The 23969-nt window shown below is 35.7% G+C and overlaps 1 long non-coding RNA gene across 5 annotated transcripts in view; it reads right to left on the reverse strand.

Moving 5' to 3' along the window:
- The window catches only part of LOC140167869 (uncharacterized), a 30517-nt gene extending 18934 nt beyond the window's left edge, over nucleotides 1–11583 (reverse strand). Inside the window, exons 1-2 of one of the 5 annotated variants that reach the window (XR_011861077.1) lie at nucleotides 11276–11583; nucleotides 5376–5513 (exon numbers count right to left, since the gene is read on the reverse strand). This is a non-coding gene — a long non-coding RNA (uncharacterized lncRNA). Of the gene's footprint in view, nucleotides 1–5362; nucleotides 5514–6493; nucleotides 6850–11275 lie in introns of those variants that run through there. The other 4 variants (XR_011861078.1, XR_011861081.1, XR_011861079.1 and 1 more) reach the window with 4 other exon arrangements.
- Nucleotides 11584–23969: the final 12386 nt, after the last annotated feature.

Here is a 23969-nt window from a genome sequence, read left to right on the forward strand (position 1 = left end):
CCGGGACATAGCCGTGACTTATGGGGATCAATGTAATACGCATAGAAAGGACCGGGGGCATTAACCCTAACTGAATTTATAAGCAGGGGCTTTTTGGCGAGGGGAAAGGAAATATAGTAAGAAAGGAGAGAAAACTTTTTCATCAGGTGCTGTTTTGAATCACGGACCTCTTGGGTGCTGCAGACAAGCGTGCAACAGGGATCACTAATTGCCACAGGAGTTTACCTTGGACGGCCAAGCTTTTCGTACCCCGGGCCCGGGCCGTGTCCATATGTGTGCTCGCATGATGATGCAATTGCATCACGTGGGATGTTCTTTTATTTTTGCTGTAGGTATAAGCATGATAATTTCCATTGTAAAGATAGAGATCCTGATCAGTAGAGCACATACAAAACCTGTATGTTGATTCTTATCAAGTTATATGCTTGGAAAGAGTCAAAATATTTAAATTGTGCACTTTACTGATCATAATTGTTTTGTTGACAGCTACACATGTACATGCTAGTGCACTATTATGGACACATGATGCATACAGAAAGTAGATATTCAAGTATACTTAAGAGTGAAAAGGGTGAGGTAGAGAAGAATTAAATTGGCCATCTAGCTCAATTATTTCAATTTGTGCTGTTGTGTTCATTGATTGTATTGTTGTGACCCCTAAAAGATCCATGTTGGGAATGCCCTGGCTGATGTGGTAGCCTTCATTAATCTTCAGATCTACATATTCAATCTTCAATCAAAATCCTTTCGAATACTATTCATATAGCCTTCGGATACTATTCATTGTATAGTCTTCGAATACTATTCAGTATAGCCTTCAAATAGTCTTCAACTCATTTGCATATTTCGGCTCTATAGAAGACTATGCGAAGACTATGCGAAGACTAAATAGTATTCGAAGACTATTCTATAATATTCTAATACTATTTGCTGTATTCAACTGCATTGTATATGATTTGAAGGCTATTATATGTATAGCATTCAAACAGAATTCGAAGACTATAATATGAAAGACTATGTGAAGGTTATTTGAAGGGTATGTATTTAGGTAAGGGTGGTGGTATTGTTTTTTATTTTAAGTACTACATTTAATATATGCCACATTTCGGTTAAATGAACTAGAGCAATGAAAACTCATGCCTTTTTATCAGGGACTATTACCGTATTCGTTCCAATAAGCACCCATGCCCTAATAAGCGCCCACCCAGGAAATTTCCAATTTGCTAAAGAATACCATGTATGTTGAAGTGACAAAAAGTTGTCGATACAGTGAAATAGCTGGAGGACTACAAGTCCTGTGTAAACTTGCAATACATTTTCTACATCTGAAATGCTAGCTACTAGAACGTCTCAGGACCTTTTTAAAACATACGTAAATTTGTCTCCATTCAACACCCCTTACGAAAAAAATTAGGTAAACTAGGTAAACCACCTAAAATGACTTTGTTAAGCGCCCTGGGTGCTTATTGGAATGAATATGTTATACCGGATATATCAGGTATAATAGTCTCATCAGCTTTCATTTCTTAATATGTGCATAATTACAAAATCTGGCCCATAATTCCAGTGATCGTACGTCTTATCACCTTTTGTTACATTTAGATGCAACTTCTTCATTCTAAGTGTATAGGAGGGTGCACCTGATTAGGACAACTGGTATACATTTTTTGCATGAAGACTTTGGGACCCACATCTAGATTTATTTTGAAAACACTTTCATCAGAGTTATCTCATCTTTCTTGTTTGGTTCTTTATTCATCATCAATGCCCCTGTACCAGAATGTATATGGTCATTTTCACAGTAAAGGGTGTAACTTTTGATTTTTTGGGTCAAAATTTCAAACCACTTAAATGTTTCTGTTTACTGAAATCATGCATAGAAGCAACTTAAATTCCAGTAAAATAATGTTTCAAGGCTTAAACCTTTTGATTTCTAATAAAAAAATTGACATTTCCATAACATTTTGGTTAAAATCTAAGAAAAAATGTATTTTACATAACCTCAGAAAATTATGACATGAAAGCTGGAATACATGTGAAATCCCATTCCAAAGTAAGTCAACAGATATAAGTTAAATTTTATACCATGTTTTGCTATGTTTGTAATTGCAGTTTTGAAAATTTTAACATCAAGTGTCATTTACAATGGAAATTTCCAAACCTTAAACATATTTTTTAAGTTTTAATTGGGTTCCTAAAATAATTTGAATGTCTAACTTCATGTACAAATACTACTTGATGAAAGGAACCTCCCAGCCAAGTTTCACAGAAATTGGAGTTATTTTTTAGAATTGGCAATTCAAGCGATTTGTGTTTCGGAGGAATTCAGTTAACAACACAGGTGATCATAAAAGTAAAATATTTGGCTAACCACTACAAGTTGACATAAAAAAATAGGTAAAAAATATCACAATTACCAATTTTCATGCTTTGGTTCTAAGTATTGAATTTCAGTTGTGACAAAAATTAAATTATCACAGCAAGTCATTTTTTTTGTTTCGGAGGCTTCATGTTAACAATTGTTAAACATTGCAGAAGTAGTTTTTTTGAAAACAACAGTGTTGGGATCATCTAAGCTGTTATTTTCTTGTGTATATTGAATCAATGATTCTATGCGGCAGATATTGTAGATTTATCACATGTTAATTTTTTCACCCATTTGTTAAGTATGGTGTTTTTTGCATGTGAAGCCTCCGAAACAGGCTTTTTGGGTATCAGTATATTTTTCAAACATTAACCATAATGTCAAAAATTTTTTAATTTATGACATTCTGCACATATCAAGTAATAATTACAATGCAGATATCAGTATGAAACACACCAATTTAGATATGCATAGATGATAATTAATCTTATTGTTGTTTCGGAGGCTTCATTTGTTTCGGAGGCTTCAATTGTTAACGGAAAGTTTGTATTGGGTCCCATTTTCAAACGGTGATATATATCTCCACGATTTAAAAACATGTGACTTGAGGATCTACTTTGCTACATTTTGATAAATAGATTGGATGAGCTCTTTTATTTATATTTGCACAAGCTTGCTGAACAGTTTGTTTCGGAGGCTTCAAAAAAGTTAACGGAAAAACGGCTCTTTGAAGTCAAGATTTTATAAAAATTTTAAAAGCTTGCAAATAGACTAATTTTTGTTACCCATTTCAAGTTACGATAACAACTGTTATGAATCAAGAAGAAGTGAAGAAATAACCAAGAATTATGAACCAAAGCTACACCCACAAAGTTTGTTAACAATTGTTAACGGAAAATGAAGCCTCCGAAACGACAAATATCGAAGTCCGGTTCTCAAAAATACAGGGCTGTTCACAATTAAATCTAATGTGGCAGTGTTTACTGAACATATGACTGTACTTTCAGGATAAGAAAAATTATCCATGAACTAACTGAAGAAAACACAGGGTTTTACAAAATGTTACTGTTTTTTATAGTTTTTCAAAATGGCAATATTAAGTACATTTAAGCCTGCTAAAACTGAACGCAGTAACTCCCAAAGCTGATTATGCTACCCAAGGTAGCTGCTAACTAGATGACTTATGTGGCCAAAAATCATGGAATTCTGTGGCTTTATTAGAACACTCCGGATTAAAATGTTAAAAATCCAAAGTTACACCCTTTACCGTGAAAATGACCATATCATATAACTGCATGGTGACATCAGCAAGCCTTTAATTGATTTCACACCACCAAATAAACACCCATAGAGATATGTACTAAATTTGCTTAAATCAGAAAACATCATTTATTCTTTGCAGGAGCGACAGCTATGATGGTTGAAATTAGCCCTAGCCTGATCCCTCTGGGTGGGTAAAATTATGTTGACCAAACCATCATTATTTTTTACGACTGGACCTCGAAGTCTATGATGTCTAGGAATTACCTAATTTACAGGCAAAATCGTGCCAGTGTTTCTGTATAGAAATGCTGCTTAAGGGGGTCACTACACCCCTGGCCAATTTTGTGCCTATTTTTGCACTTTTCTCAAATATTATAACACATTGGTGACAAGTAAGATATGTACATTATAGGGGCAAGGACTACAACTACTACAGCAACTCATAGCAAGTAGTTATTGATTTATTGATCAAATAATTATTGGTTTCCCTCATTTTTGACTGTAACTCCACAACTGTTGTCTGTGCTGAAATAAAATTTCCAGTGCAGGGGTGTAGTTAGTGCCCCTTAAAATCATTAAAACATACTTGATCTCTTCCATCTGTGGTATACTTGCAGGAATTAATATTACTAACAGGGCTGTCAACTCTCATGCATTGGCCGTGAGTCTCACACATTAGGTCACTTTCTCACGGTCTCATGTCAAGGTAGTAAATCTCACGCAAAAAGCTGGAAAATGAGTAAAATCTCACACATCGTCAAAATAATTTGTTGTCCCCCCAAGCACTTTTCAGATTCTCGGCACCGTAGCTCAAATATAAAATCATGGGGTCAAAATGAACATTGTAGTCGGTAAATCCCGGTACTCCCCTGTCTCACGCCAAGCAATTCCAAAAAGTTGACAGCCCTGTTACTGATCATGATCAATCCAAAGTTGGCTAAAATTATGCAAATTTCTGCTCATTTTAATGCTTAAATTGGGAGTGCATGGGTTTTTCTGAAGGGTGCACAACCATTACACAGTAAGCCAAACAACTAAGGTACCAGTTACGTTCATCCCCTATAATTATCCTAAATAAAGGCAGGCATGTCATAATTGGCATTAATTGTTCAAGAAATAAAGACACAAAGATCCAAAAACCCAAGGAAGATGCAAATTTAAAAGTTGCAGTTTGCCACATTGCATGCCATAAAGCATTTGAAAAAAGATAACTAGCTCTGTACGTGCTTTCATTGATTAGCACAAAAATCTAGCATTGTGCTTTCATTATTAATATAACACAAAAGTGCAACTTTTTATTTTAGGTTTTGGAGTATCGTTTCTCTAATTCTCAACCAATTTCAACATATAATTATAAGGTACTATTTGGTGGTGTGAAATCTGAAGGCAGTAGCATGTGTCTTGTTTCCTATTTCAGACTATCTGTAAATTAACTTAATATATTTAGCATATAACTTGAGCAAGAAAGCTGGTTAAAATCTATTTTCAAGCAGAATTGTGTACCTGATATGCTATCTACTGAAGATAGCATTATCAAGTTCAAGTTTATTTCACCATCATATTATATAACAATAACAAAATATCAAGAAAAGGATGGTAGGACAATCACAAGAGCAAAGCTCGTAAGACATGATTGCCCTCAGTGCAGAAACAAAAGACGCCTACAGACAACAGACAAGGACGGGGTGCAAACGGAGACTGACAGGACTAGTGCGGACAGACAATTATGATTACCATGGCACCATACCTCATGCACATTGGTGCAGCAGTCCACTCCCAACAACCACAATGACATTCTGGATGATCCTCTTGTGTGTTTCTCTACCTCTGCTCCATGCACTCGCCACGTACTGCAAATTGTCGAGGTTCATCATCAATCCAAGGTCTATAGTCATGCATGTAATGCATGCAAACAAACAAACATAAAAACAAACAAACATGAAATTAAAAGCTTCTTAGGCTTTCATGAATTTGCAGACACGCAGAAGCATACATGAAAACATGACCATGAGTTATAAATGTTGAATTACATGGGGCAATTTTTTAGGTGAAATCTTAATTAAAGCTTAACCTACCTTGTACATGTACAAGGTAAGCTTACCTGATCTTGGCGTTCATTTCATGATCTCCAGCGCACAAGTTCACGATAAGTTCATGATGCTTTCTGCGCATTGCATTGATATCCATATCATGCATACATTATAATTGAATACCTGAGTGGAAGAAGGGCCCAACTCCATCAAAACTGTTTTTGAGATATTAAGAAAAAACTTAATATTTGGAAAAGTTTTATAGGCAGAATGTTGTCAATTTCAGGGGACCTGTAATACATAAACATACAATATTACATACATTCAAAATTATATATGATGTTTCCATGGCAACGGTACAGATCTTAATACGGGTTGGAGTTGGGCCCTTCTTCCACTAATAAAATGCAAGTGCCAGTTCCGTAAGCAAATGTGTTATAAATAGCTACAGAAAGTTGGTAATTATCCATTAATTGCACAAGTAGAAGCATGTAATATGTTAGCACGGAAAGTTTATTGCAGTGAAAAGCAGATTTCATGGATGAACGAAATTCCCCTTTAACCCAATATTCGTGGAAGAAGGGCCCAACTCCATGGAGTTGGGCCTTTCTTCCATGAAAACCATGATTAAGTGTACATGGAAGACTATTTAGAGAGGGCATTTTGGCTCATCTTTCACACACAAGGAAGAATAATCTGCTGGCAATAAAATACTGAGTCTAACTTATTTTTGTACAAAATTGGAGTTGGGCCCTTCTTCCACTCAGGTATTCAATTGTAAACAAAACGTGCACACATTAAACATGCACACAATCTCCCATGGGTCAGAACTCACCTTACCATTGGTACATTACCAGTAAATGGTGCCTTTTCTGCAATTTTAGCTAGTAAACTACATAAATCATAATCAAAAGTGTCTCACAATGAATGCAAATGCTTATAATCAAAACTTTATTCAGCACAGGGCTCAATCAAAGTTTGCTCCAGCTAGACTCATACACACAGGCCAATGCAGATTTCACACCACCAAATAAATCCCCATATAGAGATATGTACTAAATTTGCCTTTTAAAACCTCATTTATTCTTTGCAGGAGCGACTCGGTTCTTAGCGACAGCTATGATAGTTGAAATTAGCCAGCCTGATCCCTCTGGGTGGGTAAAAATATAGGTTGACCGTCATTATTTTTTATGACTGGACCTCGATGCCTATGTCTGGGAATTACCCAAGACTCGGTTCTTAGCGACAGCTATGATAGTTGAAATTAGCCAGCCTGATCCCTCTGGGTGGGTAAAAATATAGGTTGACCGTCATTATTTTTTATGACTGGACCTCGAAGCCTATGTCTGGGAATTACCTAATTTACAGGCAAAATCGTGCCAGGGTTTCTGTAAAGAAAAGGCTGCTTATAATCATTTTATACTTCATCTCTCCCATCTGTGGTATATACTAGCAGGAATTAATAATTAATCATGATCAATCCAAATTTGGCTAACAGTATGGAAATTTCTGCTCATTTTAATGCTTAAATTGGGAATTAATGCATGGGTTTTTCTGATAATTGAAATTCAAGGGCGCACAACCATATATTACTATTTGGTGGTGTGAAATCTTTTGGACCTTGGATGATCTTCAAGGACGCTCATGCCATCCTTGAACTCGAAGGACTATTTTGTTGAATACCACCGACTTCTTCAGCATTTACAGCAACTGCACATTAAATTGAATTTCATTTGCATTTTCACCTCCGTAGGGAGCAAATTATATGATGACCCTTTTGGTAGAATTCAAGGAGATAGGCTTCTTCTGCAGGGTACCGTGTCCTATTAACCATATATATACATCGATGCAAACATCGAATACTGCTGCAATAATGGTTTGAAGGAACAAGCTTTCAAATGAGGCCAATTCATTACTGTGCGACAAAGTAGCATACCTTGTTCTACAAACTTGACCGCCCTCATACATAACTGAACCTGGAACCGTTGAATCACCGGACCGATGCCCTACCAACTGAGCTATTGAGTCGGGTGGAGAAGAGCAGTGATGATATCATCTTTATTATTATACGGCTTCAATTCAATAACTGCCCACTATCATATGTATGGAATATATATGCTTTGAATTGAAATAAAATAATATTGTAAATTCACAGCTTAAACTTCATTTTTGCAGTTCTTGGGGTGTGCGGTTCTCGACACAAAGTGTCAGCCTCAATGCTTCCACCATGAGCTAGGGGTAAAAATCGTATATCTGGAGACCTGGGCGAGTCCGCCCTATTTTTTTTTTCAATCTCGCCTAGAGAGGACAATTCTCATATTAGAAGGTTATCAGGGCGGATCCAGACATTTTCAATAGAGGGGCGCCGAGCTTGGCACCCACACAAAGTCAGGCGCTGCTCTGCAAAAATACACAGAGTCAGGCGCCAATCTGCAAAAAATAGAGGGGCACGCCCCCTCTAAATCTGCCCCTGGCTATAGTTTTTACATTTTTAAGCTGTATACTATAGCTAAATACTACCACATTTGTAAGGACGTTGAGCTTTCATAAACAGTGGTACGTATGTGTAATACTGATACCACTTAACTTTAAAAATATGCTTGCATGTAGTTTTACTCTTCTTAAAGGTATTATTATATTTTGCATAATACGCCAATAATACGTCAATAGCGAGATCAATAAATTCAGGTATCATGCGAAAGTACCCGTCCAATTTTATCATTATTATGTCTTCAGAATCTAATATTAGTAAAAAACATGAGTTTTAGTAGAAAACATTTTTTGGTAAAAAACATGACTTTGCTTAAAATTTGATTTCTGCTCAAAATGTGTGATTTTTGGGTAAATAATGTGATTTTTGGTAAAAAAATGTGATTTTTGGTAAAAATTTGATTTTTGGTCAAAAAGTGATTTTTGGTCAAAATGTGTTTTTTGGTCAAAATGTGTTTTTGGTCAAAAAGTGATTTTTGGTCAAAAATTTGATTTTTGGTCATACTACGGCAAAAAAAATCACACCAAAAGAGACATACATGGTGACTTTTGTATATATAAACTACTAGTAATTGAAATATGAACCGTCCAATTTTATCATTATTATGTCTTCAGAATCTTTTTTTGGTCGAAAACATTTTTAGTAAAAAAACATGAGTTTTAGTAGAAAACATTTTTTTGGTAAAAAACATGACTTTGCTTAAAATTTGATTTTTGGTCAAAATTTGATTTTTGGTCAAAAAGTGATTTTTGGTTAAAATGTGATTTTTGGTCAAATATGTGTTTTTGGTCAAAAAAAGTGGTCATACTACGGCAAAAAAATCACACCAAAAGAGACATACATGGTGACTTTTGTATATAAACTAGTATATATGAAATATGAACTCTATGAAGAGGTTACAGACAGATACACAAATTTATCGGACAGCCGATACACAGATTTATCAGACAGCCAGGTTATGTACAAAGTATAGGATGCAAGAGATTCTGAAGACATAATAATGAAGTTGATTGGTCCTTGCACTAAACTGCAGAGTGTATTATTGATAAATTTATAGGCAGAATATGCAAATAAGTTTGTCATTATCGCAAAATAAGGGGATGGCATTTTCTTCGGAAGGGGGTCCCAAATATGTCGGTGGACCGGAGTCAATTTTTTATGACCCCCCCTCCATCGCGGGCAAAATTTTTTTACGACCCCCCCCTATCGCGGGTCGAAAAATTTTATGACCCCCCCCCCCACCCTTCCAACTACACAGACTCAAGAAAAATTATTCATTGCCGGAACTAAGGCGCGGAGCGTGTCAAAACTTAAAAGTGAGGAAAGTGTGTGGAGCGCGGTAAAATTTTTATTGTAAGTGTAAAGAAGGCGCGCAGAACGTGTAAAAATTTTGCATAGATTGTACGCACATTTCGACTGCGAAGTTAAATAATGCGCGCGCAGCGCGCAAAAATTTTAAGTCACCAGCCCTTAATAATTCTATAACCCCCCCTATTTTGGGTGTTAAAAAAATTATAACCCCCCTATAGTATTTTTGGTCTGAAAATTCTATGACCCCCCAGTATTTTTGGGACCCCCCCCTTCCAAAGAAAATGCCAGCCCCCTAATATTCCGCCACAACTAAAAATACCATAATTTTTTACTTAAAACTAGGTCTGTTCCTTACGTGAGAAAATGTTTACTTGCTCAGTCCATGGTGATTGGACGCGCACAAACATAGCCTACATTGCTCGCACGTTGCATAAATAGCTCGCGAGTATGCATGCGTATATCTTATAAACATCTCAAAAAAGTAACTAACCCCCCCCCTCTAAATAATGGCCATTTACACATTGGTAAAATGCGTTGGAAGCAGAATTTTCTGCGCATTTTGACACCTCATTTGACACAATAGCCCAGAAAACAATAAAACGTCTCCGGTCAATTTATGTAGTGAGGTCCAGATTTGAAAGTTGCACTTACCTACGCCCCAGATATCATTACACAGATTTCCTTTCATTATGCTGAAGACAAAATCAATACAATTTACTGCAACTTTCAAATCTTGGGTTACATTGATTTAAATGTACACTGTGACATCAATATTTAGTCAATTTCTACAAATGAGGTGTAAAATGTGCAGAAATAAATGCTGCTTTCAACACATTTTACAGATTTGTAATACAATCACCCATTTTGAATATGGTCTTTATTTAAGGAGGATTAGAGATTTTTTGAGATGTTTATCTGTTCTAGCAGGGCTTGCAGGGCTTGCATTGTTTAGGACCGGAAAGCCGGGTATAGATGTTGTTTATCCATCCCGCCCATATCCAACACTTCAATTCCGTGGTCCAAGCTGTGCGCCAAGCGTAGACGAGCGTACACACAAAAGAAATAAACAATCACGCTGATTGACGCACTTGACAACAAGCCGGTTGAACCATTGGTCGTCGGCGCGGTGCGTAGTAGGCGACCTTGTCACGTCTATGCGATCACAATTCACCAGCGCATACCCGGACCACGGAAGTAATAAAAAATTAACTTCAGACGAGAACAAAGTAACCAGCGGCACTGTGCAGTACCGGTCTGCTTTTCAATTGCATGGTGCACACATGCACAGGTTACATGTAATTTACGTGTAAAATGCCTATACGGTGATCCACCCAAAAAAAGAATCATCGTATAGATCCCTGTACTACTATACTATACTACGCAATAACATGAAACTACGCTGCATGGACATACATGGTAATGCAGATGTTTTAGGACTATAATCTATGCTATGGCTATGAACATATGATGAACGTATTTTGGTGATTATGATTGTTCATGTTTATAATTACATTTTTGCTTTTTTTTCATTTTTTTGCAATCTTAAACACATTTTCTACTTATACTTATGGGTCAAAATGTTATACTGTAGCGTTTTGTGGGACAAAATTCGGAAACATAACGATGAAAATGGTTCCGAATTTTGACCCACGTACGTACTACTACCACATGACTACTGCCTGCACTGACTGGCATGATGACCACGAATAATGATCGACGAAACATTCTGTTTCCATACAATTATAGCGTATTATATGGAGTACGCCAAAAGAAAAAACCCGACACATCTTGGCCGGGGTTTACATTGACTCTTACCTTTTCATAAAATCATGAAATGTCATGACTAAATCATGAAATTATAGCTCCTATCATCGCATCATATACAGCACCAGCAGTGCAGTCACATGATGTTTTGATTTTCGGTGGCTCCCAATATTCATCGAAACGCTCCCTAACGTGTGTGGAACCGCTACAAACATGGTACAGTGTAAAAATATGCTAGTATTCCTTGTTCATCAATTACTAAAATATCATGTGAGACGACAATATATTTTACCCCAATGGGCAATGCATACTATCTTTTTCTCGTATCCATTGGTTAACATGTACTAATATGAGAATAGGCTGGGAGAGTTAGGCCAATTTCTGGCCTAACTAAAATTGGTCATGATGTAATGCATCTTTAAATGAATCTGGCTTGTGATTGGTCCCCCAGATATCGTTATTGATTGAACAAATTCATCAGGATCGGTAGAGTAAACTAGTAAACCAGAGTTCGTAGTATCTGATCCAAGAAAATGCACTTACTGTGTAGGCCTACGTTTCAACAACCACTGTTGTCTTTGTCAACACTTGATGAGGAGTGACTGCAATCTACTGACAACCAACGCTAGAGGGATATGTAAAATCAGGCGGTTTTTGGCGATTTTAGCCATTAAGCCCCCCCCACCGCATAAATCTGAAAGCCCTCTGAGCCCCCCTCCTGGAGACGCTATTGCAAAATCAATGGAGAGAAACTATACTACCTTGTTTCTTAATAAAATGTAACGGGGTACATCAGGCAACTATGAGAGCCAAAAAGGCCTCAAATTGAGCAAAGAAAGACATTAATTTTCACGTGCATTTCAACCAAGACGCTTCATTAGTGGTGTTCGCCCTTAATGTCATATTATCATGACCGTTTTATTTTGTTTTATGTTAAGGGCTGGGGTATGAACGTTTGGACAGTATTTATTGTGGGACATTAGAGCACATCAGACATATCGAATTGCATTCTGAATACTAAGAATGTCCTGATATCAAATAATTTTGATTTTTTGAAATTCACAATGTAATACACATTTTATGACAAATCATTAAAAATTGATATTGTTGATATATAACAGTCCTCGAAGTAAATTTTATAAATTCAATGATACATTCTTTAAGTATATGTAGCTGGGAGGAAAGGCCGACGATCAATTTTGACCTTTCGTATTGAAGATATTGATTTCCCCCCCCCCCCCAAAAAATAGGTCTTTTTGGGAAATAAAATCCATATCTTCAATATGAAAGGTCAAAATTTTCAATTGATCGTCGGCTTTTCCTCCCAGCTACATACACTTTAAGAATATGTCATTAGATTTATAAAATTTACTTCGAGGACTGTTATATATCAAAAATTTGAAAAATATCAAATTTTAATAATTTGTCATAAAATTTGCATTATATCGTGAATTTCAAAAAATGAAAATTATTTGATATGAGAAAGACATTCTTCGTATTCAGAATGCAATTCGATATGTCTGATGTGCTCTCATTTCCCACAAAAATACTGTCGAAACGCTCAAAACGCTCATTCCAGATCCCTTAAGTATATGTCATATTACATGTTTCACATTTGTACGATTTTAAATAATTCTTTATCATGTTTATAGGACATGCTCTGTTATATTTTTATATCCTCTTTTCATTCCAACGGTTGATAAAAAAAATATTGGGCGACTTTTCAATGATTTGACCCGCGGTTTGCCCTCATTTGTTTGGCAACCGTGGTCTGTGTTAAGTGAATATATTTCGGTAAGAAAATAATTATCATAGACCATGTAGACAGAACGGACAATAGTCATAGGCGCTCTCCTCCATTTTGAGAAATATACTTTTACACACACACTACATTTATAATTAAAATGATCAGCCTTAAAGTTTTACCTTTTAGTGGGTTAAGCCAAACCTAAGTGGATGAAATATAAATCAACACTTCTGGCACTGATTGGTTTCCGTAGTTGTTATATGGAATACGAGCTGTCTGTAGCTACAAAATTGTCTGCAAATCGGCTTTTGCCGGGCCTCTCTTTTCGGCGTTTTTCTCATTAAATTAGGGTCCCGTTCAAATAAAAAATAAACTGGTGTCTAGATGTAATCACAGTTAACACACCAGGAAAATTATAGAATATACAACAACCTAGTTACACCTGTAGACTGCGAACAAACATGCACCTGGCCAGACCTGGCCGTAAAACAAAGTGTTCTCCCTACGGATACCCTTAAGGGTCACACAATTATATGTGTATGCCCTACAATTGGCAAAAAAATACTTTTGGTAAAATTGGCAGTGAAAGTTTCTTGTAGTGGGTATCTGTGCTGGTTAGATGAAACTTGTTTTTTTGGGTGTTGTGAAAAACATTGACATTATAGTGTGGGGTTGTAAACGCCTATGAATAGGTTTGGTCTAAAAGTCTAAAACCCACCAAACGGGGACATCTGACAACCAGGGACGTTCCTGGTTTTAGAGACTTTCCCTGGACCCTACTATGGCTAAAAGTGCCAAACAATGCATTTAAGATGTCCCCGGTTATGAGGGGCTATAGAACATGTACACAATTGTAGGTTTTAGACAAGTGTCCACAATTGACGCACACAAATGTCCCCCATTGACACACAAATGTCCCCAACTGGTGGGTTTTAGTTTTAGACTAGAATTTTTTGTCCCCTTTTGGTTGTTTTAGGTAAGTGCCCCAATTGATACACAGTACAAGAGGGTGAAGAGGGTGGGGGTGTGTTTACCGACAAACGAGGACACACACCTCAGACACACACATGACATTTCACATTAAACTAGGCACCGGAGTTTTGCGCGATTTAAAACAGCAAAATGCGCTGGCCACTTTTCAAAATGCGCGAAAATGCGCCAAAAAATAGGTCAAAATGCGCTAAAATGCGTGATCCCCTGTTATCAATGCAAAACACGAAAAAACATCGGTAAAATGATGGCATGTCAATCAATTACGACCGACTTCCGGTTCATTTCCGGGTTCATTTCCAGTTTCTGGAAAAATAAAAAATAAAGATGGCGACCATCACAAATCGTCGATCGAAATGTCGAAAGCAAGGGTAAATTTCCCCACATTATGCTTGGTTTAATGATCGTTATATTTTGATGTACATAAGTGAAGTTAGAACCAATATTGCGTGAATTTTCTTGTAAATGCTGCCGATTTGGGGCATAAAATCGTAAGTTTTAACTTTAAGCTTATCGATGGGTCAAAATCGTGAACATTCTCGATGGAACCCAAAATGCGCTTTGGACACCCAAATGCGCGAAAATGTGCGCTTTTGCGCGGTTCGCGCAAAACTCCGGTGCCTACATTAAACTGTGGACCACTCTGCAAAGGGGGGCCATCCACGGTTTTAGAGATCTGCAAACGACCACAATTGCATGTATAATGCACTTGCAACTTGCGAGATATGCCCTCTATTGTGCATTAAATATGCCGTATGCGTGTAAATATACACATACACACACAAAATGGCGAAAAACATCCATGGTTTGTTGATTGAATGCGGTTTCAGACGTTTGGACCCTGGATACTGATCCATTGTCAATGAACTCAAAAACAACAAACATGGGAGACAACACTTTTTGTGGTGGTCATGTTCTATACCAACCGAGAGATCATTTGGTTTATTTATAAAGAATATCCTCTATGGGATTTCTTAAGTATCTCATACCAAAGAAAAATGCCCTGACACCAGACACAACCATAATCTGCGCGTATTTAAAGGCACATTATTTCTTATGACGTTATTAGCACTATAGTAATCTAACAACTTCTAGATTCCATGGGAAAGTGACCCATGACCCGGACAAGACCATAATCCGCAGCCATTTCCGGGCACATGTTATTCCCTATGATAAATGCCCCAAAGCCAAACATGACCATAATTTGCGCTAATTAAGGGCACAAGTTACCATATACCATTGTTCATCATCCCCGGGGTTCATCATATTTCTAATATTCGCTAATTAGCACTATATATCTTATACCATAGGCCTATAATTGAGCCCAAAAGGTCCCAAAACGCAGACAAAACTATCACGCGCTAATTGAAAGGCCATCGCCATATGGAATCATTATCGTGTGTATTTTACACTCAATTCAATACTTTACGCAGATTTCAAATAATGACCATGTCATTTGCCATGATTTGTCATAAATGCATATAATTAATGCAGAATATCATTGAAAGCCGAAAATAACTGCATGTATGCGTCTTCGTTTATGGACATGAAAAGTTTTGCTTCAATCATTTCATGTATTTATTTCCGATAGGTACAGTTAATTGGTATGTATTTACCACAATGCCTAGGAAACTGTTGACATACATGTACCAGGCTTATGTCTTTAACAACAACCATTTTTGATTTGTTTTGTTTTTTTTTTTTTTTATGCCGTAAACCTGGTAGACAGTGGTAAAGTGCTTTTTCTTTAACTTTGGCTACTTTTTGATTTTATGATAAAGTGCCTACTTGACGCCAACAGAAACATTCTTTTTGTGGAATTATTTAGCTTACATATTTTCAGACTTTAGAATTTGCTATGAATTCAAAGTCATATCAAACTTATTTTGAACTTGTTGACTTATTACCTTGTTTCTATACGTCTGGTTCTCCTTTCCATTGTGAACCATTTTTCTCCAGTGTTTTGCGCTGGGAGACATCTTTAGTTTAACACGCCCGCTCTATGCAGTGTTTAAGGCTCAAGTCTATACAATTGAAAACTTTTAGACTTAAACTTGAATGCAAAATTATAATCACTTGCTGACTTGCGAGTTATCTTTAGTGTCCCCACTTGTTATGATAAACATGTTTTATTAAACATGTTAAGCCATTCCATTAATTTCAATTAAGCCTTCAAGGCTTGATAATCTTTACTTCAATTCTTATGTTATGCATGAATTCGAAGTTACCTCATTTCGTGAACATTTTGACATTTATTGTGATATTTCTGTATACACAATTGTAAGCTTTTAGACTTAAACTTGGAATTCACAATTATAATCACTTGCTGACTTGCGAGTTATTATCTTATCCATGTCCCCATTTGTTATGATAAACATGTTTTATTAAACATGTTAAGCCATTACATTAAGTTCAATTAAGCCTGCAAGGCTTGATAATATTTACTTCAATTCTTATGTTATGCATGAATTCGAAGTTACCTCATTTTGTGAACATTTGACATTTATTGTGATATTTCTGTATATACGATTGAAACTTTTTATAGACTTAAACTTGAGTTCACATTTATAATCACTTGCTGACTTGCGAGTTATTATCTTATCCGTGTACCCACTTGTTATGATAAACATGTTTTATTAAACATGTTAAGCCATTAAATTCAATTCAATTAAGCCTGCAAGGCTTGATTATATTTACTTCAATTCTTATATTGTTATGCATGAATTCGAAGTGAACATTTGACATTTATTATGATATTTCTGTTTCAAATGATTAACTTGAAAACGTTTAACGCTCTGATAAAACATTTAATGTTTGTGTTAATTTAAACCGCATAATTTAGCATTAAACATGTTTTCAAAGTTACGTAAAACTTATAACCAATTGATTATTCTTACTTTCCACTAAAACCTGTAAACTTATACATGACTCACTGTTACTTTACTTTCACTTAACATGTACATTTATTGGGCGTGGAGGGTGGGTTTTTCAATAGAAGTTGATCTCTCGATGATAAAACATGATATGAATGAGTCAAAAAACCCACTTGCATTTGACCAGCTACAATTATGCCAAGTGATTGGTTGTATCATAGCAACAACAAAACCCTTTAACACAACCATTATGATTGCATCAAAACCCTGCACCTGTTTTTACATGGGTGAACGCATATCTGAAATCACTGATGTGCGTAACTCCCAAGTGGATCAACGGCTTAACCCATATTATACACAAGGGTAAAAAACCCATTTATACGCCTGGCCAAAAATTTTCTCCCCATTGACAATCTGGTTTTAATTCGACTTCGCTTAATTAAACGCCATTGTAGTGCAAGTAGTGCAATCATGACCCTATCCACAATTAGCTAGGGTGCCTTTTGTGTCTTGTGTTTACTTATATGTTGTGATTTGGTAGTTCACATCATCTTGCGAATGGTAGTGAGCTTCAATGGCAAAAAATTGCATTGATCATTTCATAGCGAGTGTGTAGAAGAATTCAAATATCACAGATATACTATTGTAGGGCCTGTGGTTTTTGAGTTATGTTGTAAAGAGGGCTGAAACAATATCACTTTTGTAAAATGTACATAACTTATTCACAACAATAAATCAAGTAATTTTTCAAAGTATATGATTTGTAGAATGAACTTTTGCAAAACATGATAGTGTTATTTTTCAATAATATATTGATTTTGATAATTAAAATCAATTTTTTGGCTGCTTCGACCAACAATAGATCGTGTAGCCTTAACATGCTTGCTGCTCACTGGACTGTGATGTACCTGGGAAATTACCGCCCACTTGTGCTTAATGCTATTCTGTCAGTCGACTGGAGTGAATCATTTCATGGGGTATCTATGGAGTCGTCCTGAATTTTCCAATTTTAAAATGTTTTGGACTTGATAGTGTTAAATTTTCTTCAAGTACATTGTAGCATATTATTGTTGACAATATATATGAGAAACAACTCCAAACAATAAGTAATTTGACTGTAAAGAGAAATTTTGTTGACTTGGTCATTCACTCGAAAGGTAATCTTTCACTCAAGGGAGTAACTTGGAACAGTCATATCTGGCCAATCAGGAGCCAGAATTCCAATCTGTGGCATCAAGCCGACCAACAGAATAGTAATTGTTAAAATTACTCTGCCAGAGAACTGAGCCAGTTCTATTTGCAAGCTACCTATCTTACATTTTCATACCATACAATTTGACAGCAACAAATCCTGATTGAGTGTCCATTGAATAGGTGTAGATATACACACACAATTGAAATTGAATGACAAGTGTACAAGGGGTTTTATGGGATATTTGGCAAAAGGTGGTCAAAAATCACAACTCATATACTAGATCTTTTCCCATTTAGTGTTGTCCAAATATGCACACTTTTTTGAAAATGCACCCAAAGGGGCTGTCCATAATTTTCACCATTTTAAGTTATGCACAAAGCATGTGCAAGAGTGGGAGGATAAAAATTGTGGGCAAGCAGTCGACATTAATGGGTAAATTTCCTGGATATGTGACACCCATGGGCATAATTATACATATTAGCCTTATGGAATGTGATCCTGAGCACAGTGGGTGGTCTACCAATGTATTTGAATAGAAAGAATTCCTGCTTTGATGCAAAATAAGTTACTTGTCGCAAGTTAATAATGTTATGGTAAGAATTTCTGTAGATAAATATTTTTTACCATAGGTAGATATTTTTGAAATTACGTTTCGATGATATTGTGGAGAAATTAAGATAGCTGAATATTCAATAAATTTGCAATGCACAAATTTCTATCAAAATTGCAGCCAAGAATACTATTCTCATTCAAAATGACTAGGACTTGAATAGCGAGGTCACCGCCGGGGGTCAGCGATCAGGCTTAAGGTTACACTCACATTGATACACATTGGTCACATGTCCAGAAAATTTACCCGCGAAAATTCACCCATTAATGTTGACTGGCAAGTGTACATAATATAATGATAATTTAATAAAACTACATTATTATTATTACAACACTTTCATGGCACTCTACAGTGTCTTACCTTAATTTTCAACATAAAATTCCTGAAAATTATGGGTAAGTTTCCTGAGACCTAGTCACATATCCCCACCCAAAACTAAATTTAAAAAAAACCCTCACTGGGTTTGTGATGCAAGGAAAGATCCACACCTTGATTTTAGATATTTTGTCCTGCAACATGCAATAAGCTATAATACGACTTAGGTAGTTTGAAGAATGATGCTGATGGATAGCCCTTTAATTCAAGGTGAGGGCTGGCAGTGTATTTATGCTATCTTCAGTAGATAGCAGCATTTACACAATGTAATATATGCTATCTTCAGTAGATAGCAGCATTTACACAATGTAATATGATGCTACCTTCCAGTAGATAACAGCATTCATGTAATGTAAAATAAGCTGTCTTCAGTAGATCAGCATTCACCCAATGTAAAATATGCTGTCTTCAGTAAATAGCAGCATTCACACAATGTAAAATATGCTGTCTTCAGTAGATAGCAGCATTCACCCAATGTAAAATAAGCTTTCTTCAGTAGATAGCAGCATTCACCCAATGTAAAATAAGCTTTCTTCAGTAGATAGCAGCATTCACACAATGCAAAATATGCTGTCTTCAATAGATAGCAGCATTTACACAATGTACTTTGTAAAATATGCTATCTTCAGTAGATAGCAGCATTTACAAAATGTAATATATACTATCTTCAGAAGATAGCAGAATCCCAGCAAACACAAGAATGTTTTTAAAAAGTTTTAAACAGGTTATATGTTGGGTTTTGGTTTGATAAAAATGTTTTGGTTTTGATAACATTAAATGTCGTGTAAAATAAAGGTTAAGAAATTGTTTTAAAAAGTTTTGTATGAAAACAGACTGCAACAATATTTTTGATATGTTTTTTAAAAATGTTATTGTAAAATATTTTTTGCAAACATTTTTTGCCAAATATTTTGTAAACACTTAAATAACACTAGGCCAAAAAAATTGTTTGCTTGCCCTTCAGTGGGATTTTTAGGGCCCACCGTCGGTCAGAAAAATATATATTTTTTAATGACTCACTACTCTATAGGTCTGTAGGTAATGAGCATTGGTCATGTGGAAAGATACTTCAACAACTCTTCCTATACCTTTATACAGGAGCCAACCGTTGTTAATCCGTGATGAATCCACAGTTCAGTAGCGTATACGCGAACGCAAGATTACACATACGCGTCACGCATGAGCGCGTAAAATTTGTCATGGCTGGAACATATGGGTAAACATGAACTCTCTTATGTTGGCGGTAGCAGCTAAATATTACCACTTTATTCTTTAGTTTTATTGATGATATCAACAGAGAAATACCACGATCTTTTTGTAAGGTTGAGTGGCAATGACAAACGGATATTCCGAATGAAAGAATCATGTGAATTAGACATCTTTAGCTTGTTTCGTTGTTGAAAGGGATTCAATCATGTTTCACCGTTGTTCATCACCGATTAACAACTCACGTCCGGCGTGTCTGTGTGGTTAACTTCGCTCGGGCAGCTAAAGCTGCCCTCGCGAAGTAAACCACTCGGACGACGCGGACGCATCGTTGTTAATCGATGATGAACAATGGCGAAACATGATTGAATCCCTAATTCACTTCAGACCCTCAATACGCAAGATACACCATGGAAATGGATTCAATTAGAACATTGATGCAGGAATGGACAGTTATAAATGTTATAATGAGTTTACAGAAATGATTTTCTTCTTAAGAAAAATATTGATGGCCAAATTTAGATTTGAAATGAATTTTAGACACAGAAAAAGTAATAAAAAATACCATTCAAATTATAAACTAAAACCGAAAAAACAAATTTTTTTACAGGTCCGACCCTGATTTTGGCCAATTTTGGGTCAGTCGGTGGAGCATGCTATCTTCAGTAGATATTATTCACACAATGTAATTTATGCTATCTTCAGTAGATAACAGCATTCACACAATGTAAAATATCATCAGGCTATCATATACTAAAATAACCAAAGGTCGAGCATACTTGGTTCTAAAGTTATGAAGTTTTGTGATGTCTATTTTCTTATGTATTTTATTGTTTTTTACTCCATATTTTGCCTTGATCTCAATTTCAAATTTGCCGCCTTTGGCCTCCACAGACCAGATCGTGTCACAAATAATATGCTGTCTTCAGTAGATAGCAACCACATAATGTAACATAATGTTGTCTTCTTTTTTGCGAATAATTAACAGTTTTCATTTCATATTTATTTTCTATGTGAAAATAGCTCAACAAATTTTGAAACCGATTTTTGTATTATTTGCAGTTTATTAATTGTTTTAACCTATTAATATAACAACCTCTCCGACAGATCTCCACTTCAAGATGATGTTTTAGATCTGCCTGAAAGTACATAAACACGTTAACGTTTTTGAAAAGATTTTTATCTAATCTATGGTTACACCATGATTTTAATATTGTATATTTCGCTATGGTCATAACCATGTTTATAAACGTGAGCAATTTGCCATTCTTAGTAATTAATTGATTTCCAATTATTATGGTTTCAAAGTTGATGTCAAAAGTCAAGTTGAAAATTCTTTTCAACAAGGTTGCTTATTTTTGGCCACAGGTTTTTAACATGCATGCATGAAATAAACATATATGTTCATAGTCGTCTACTGATTGACATAGTATACAGCATTCTGAGTCAACCAAAAGCCATCTTTTTAGTAGCTTCCCAGAAGGTAGAATTTGGGGCCAAAATTTTGTAATTAAACTCTTGCCATTTTTGCATTATCAGTAAGATTTTTTGTTTGGCTTAGCCATGTTGTTGACCAATTTTTTTCCTTGTTTAAACAATAAATTCCAAAATTGTTCACAGTAACATCTGGTTATTTTGTTTTAACGAGAAAAGAATGTACTAAACATTTTGCAGCAAAACTAAATTTCTCCTTAATTACATAAGTTTGAGCACATTATTGTGGATCACAAAGTCTACACTTTGAGAAATTAACATGCATACAAAATATTCATTTATTAAAGAATTTGATAAATTTGCTGAATTTTTTTGATATCAAAAATAAATTTCATGCCATGATGACAGTATTGATATTATTAAGGGCACTCAACTCTACCAACATGTCTTGTCTGTCTTGTCTGTCTTATCGGAAACTCCCGGAGGAACTCGGCAGGGGCGATTTCCATCACCATTTCACCAAGCTGACACAGGGTCAATTTCTACAAACTTTTACGTCTATTTGGAAACATCATAGCCTGATGGTCCATTTTTGGACGGTACAATGATTACTCTAGGGTCTGTTGAGTAGAAGCAATGGCCGAGATGGGGTTCGAACCCACAACCTTACGATCATGAGTCCAATGCTCTAACCACTGCGCCTTGTAGGTACACATAGACAATAGTCACAATACGAGTGCATCCACTGCAGGCAATATCATTTCATGAGAGCTTGAAAGCTGAATTCTGTGACGTTTTAAATGTTGTCATGAATATGAGTACATTATATAGCACAGACTGACAGACTCTAATCTAATTCATAGGAGGATTATGTTTTCATCTTTGTAACATTTAAGCCTGTGCAGGGGTACAATAAAAGTTGACAAAAAGTTCCAATTTTCAGGGGGAAATGTTAAAATGTACCCAAGAAATTAGAAAGAAAATTAACAAAGAAACCAACTGTTCAAAATATCCTGAAATCAATTTTTTAGGAGGGGGTAAGTCTTATTTTTGCATGTAAGCAAATTTAATTTTGAAAAACAAACCATTTTGGACATTCCCTTCCCAGTGCAAAATCCTGGCTAGATACTAGTCTGTTAATACATATTTTTTGCCAATTACAGATCTTACCTACATGTATTAAGTATTATACATAGTACCATCATAGACTAGTTTACATGTAGATGGAATGTCATAATTTCAATGCTAATCCCAACAGGTGTGAGTGAGAGTATGCTTAACATTTAACCATAGAAATAAATAACTTAAGATTTAAGACCTGGATTGTTTTAAAATCTTAAAAGATTTTAGTCTTGGCTTGTTAATTCTTTTACAGAAAAGAGAATCTTGAGAGAGTAAATGTGAAAAAAAAATCAAAAATGAAATTCACATAACTTAGTGTGTCTAGAGTTAGTGTCTGTGTTTAGAGATAGTGCATAAGAAGGTAAACTAAGTTTAAACAATCATTCAACACAAATATATTGAGATTTCCTGGCAGACAACTGGAAGAGTTTTACCTCCTCAGATGTGGGAGGGCCATTGAAATCAGAAAACACATTCCAGCACTTAACTGTGATCAAAAGCTGGAACTGCATGCTTTCATTCGTATTGCCTTGAACCCATCAATAAATCTAAAAGGACATCAAGTGTCAACAAAAGGACATGCAACTTAAAGCCTTAATTAATGTACGATTTCCTTCAAATTTTAAATTTGTTATTATATACTCAAAATATTGAAAAAATGCTAGTGATAATTATTGGGAAGGGTTTCTGTCAATTTTGAGCTGAAATAACAAAGTAAAGTGAAAGAAACCCTGCTGGTTATGTTGGCCATTTAACACACAGTTCTACAGGAGGACATAATGTCATAATTCTTGAATTATGACATTATGTCGAACTTTGCTCTGTTGACCTACAAACACAACAAATTTGGCTGATTCCATTTAGGTGCAAGTTGGGACATGTGTAAACATTACAAAGATGCAAAAAAAAAAGGTTTGAAAAAAATTAACCAATCTCATATTATAAGATCGTACATTATGGCTTTAACCACTACTAGTTTAACTATTTAATTTAGCAGACTGTAAAAGGAGTAATCCACTGAAGACTGTTCAATTAGAACATATGCAAAGTTGCTAGCGCATAGGAGTCATGGCTTGTGCTATACAACTGGTCCACTGTTTCAGCTCGGACCAGTGGTGACTGAGTTGGCTGTAATTACAACTTGCCTGTCAGCATTTACAGCTTGACCGAGGCATTTACAGGCTGGATTTTGC

The sequence above is a fragment of the Amphiura filiformis genome, chromosome 13 (genome assembly GCF_039555335.1).
Source record: "Amphiura filiformis chromosome 13, Afil_fr2py, whole genome shotgun sequence".
NCBI classification, from domain to species: Eukaryota; Metazoa; Echinodermata; class Ophiuroidea; order Amphilepidida; family Amphiuridae; genus Amphiura; species Amphiura filiformis.